Below are 2,070 nucleotides of genomic sequence, written 5' to 3' on the forward strand. Positions count from 1 at the left end.
TGAGGTTCGTATTTCAAGTTGAATGTTGGGTAAAATTTTAGTGATGGGATCACTTGTGATTGTTTATGGCTAAAGAAATTGGCAAAGGAAATGGCTAAGACTTTGGAAAGGCAAAATGACATTTTTGGCACATTTATTTATGAAAATAATAGAAATTAAGAGAAAAGGTAGGTGAAAGATCATAAGTTGCATGAGAGAAGGAAATTGAAGGAAAATAATGTAAAATGAAGGAAATAGAGGCCTCATTCATAAAAAGGCTTCTGAGGATTAGTTGGTAACCTTTTTGTCAGTTCAATTTTGGAGCTTTCTCATTATTCTCTCTCTCTCATACTCTTGGAGACTTAGATTTTTCTTGGAGCACTCTTGAAGGGTGTGGCATACTTAGATTTTGGAGAACGAAGGCAAAGGAAGAGCAGGAAAGCGCAAGAGGGCATCAGGATCAACAACTACATCAGATTTTCTTGCAGGTACTGAGTTGCATGGATGTTTCATTCACTAGTTTTGGCATGCATAGCATATGAATGTGGTTTATTGGTTGACGTCTGTCATTGGCATGGAGGATGGTCAGGATTGATAGTGGATTACCTAGCCTTGTCATTTCCTGGATAGCCATGGTGATTGTGGGTTTATTTTCATTGTTTTGTTTTTGGTTGGTTCTCATGTTTCCTTAGCTTGGGTTGAGTTACTAGTCCTGGAGTCTTGGTCGGACAAATGCTATGGAGCCCTAGAACAACTTGTCTTGAGTTACTAGTCATGGAGCCTTGGAGCCTTGGTTGAACAAACACTCTGGAGCCCTTGGTGGGTTGAGTTACTAGTCCTGGAGCATTGGTTGGACAAATACTCTGGAGCCCTTGGTGGGTTGAGTTACTAGTCCTAGAGCATTGGTTGGACAAATGCTCTGGAGCTTGATAAAAGTTGTGGGTTGAGTTACTAGTCCTGCAGCCTCGGATGGACAAACACTTTGGAGCCCTACATGGCTTAGACATAGACCGATCTGATAATGGTATTGTGATGTCCCGTTGTGACGTGGAACCATTGTTTGATGGGTTGAGGTGGATGGCCTCTAGAAGCCCTAGATGGTTTTTGGTTGATGTGTTCTATAAGATCCCACATTCATTCTTGGAATATGGCACGAGGGTGAATGGTTGAAGAGATATTTGGCTCAGCCATTCTACGGTCGAGTGGAATGTGGAAGTCCCATCCTTGGGTTTAGATTTTGCATCATTAATGAAAGGTTATTTCTCCTCATATTTATATGAGCATTTTGATGGGTTATATGTGGTCTATATGGTTGTACTTTCATGAGTATTTATGTTGCTATTATGTTGGTTATGTATCTATTTTATGACAATAGCCATGCATGGATTTGATCATATTTTTACTTGTAATTGAATGATCAATGTATTTATGACCTAATGAATGGAATGGAACTTGATGTGTTGAGACATCAATGGTTCTTAGTGATTATTAGCTAAGTATGAGACCCCTATGCTCATAACTATTATTTACACCTATAGATTATGTATTCGTGATATGTTTGATGAAATTCTTGTCATGGCTAGTATGGGTCAAGTTAAGGTTTCATTCAAGCATTTTCTTTAGTATTGTTATTTCCATGATATTTTACCATTTTGAAAAGATGGTTCAATTTTGGGTAGTGACCTGGGTTTTGGGCTTGAAAAAGTGGCTCAAATCCTGGGGATGCTAGCATAGCACTGATAAATTTAGTCTTTGGATGCTGCCAGGTAAGCATGTTAGAGCGACTTTGGGTTTCTGGATGCTATCATGCCTATAGCATGAGAGGGAATGAGGCTTAAGTTGTCCAAAAGTTTAATGGGACCCAAGGGAAAGCTATCTAAAGTATTGGATTGGTTCCTAAGGGTCATGTACCTGATGTCGAATGTCTATATGGTGTGTTTCTGTCGATTCCACTTCCTTAACATGACTTAGGAGGTTGAATCATAGCATAGTGGCCTCTCGTCGTATGTTTACTCTAGTTATCTGATTCCTTGGGTAGATGTGGAATAATGGTGTTACAGAGTGGTATGAGAGCATGGTTCACCCCTCGAA

This window comes from Pinus tabuliformis, chromosome 2_1 (assembly GCF_031772625.1).
Source record: "Pinus tabuliformis cultivar Carrire ecotype Pingquan chromosome 2_1, CPIR1, whole genome shotgun sequence".
NCBI classification, from domain to species: domain Eukaryota; kingdom Viridiplantae; phylum Streptophyta; class Pinopsida; order Pinales; family Pinaceae; genus Pinus; species Pinus tabuliformis.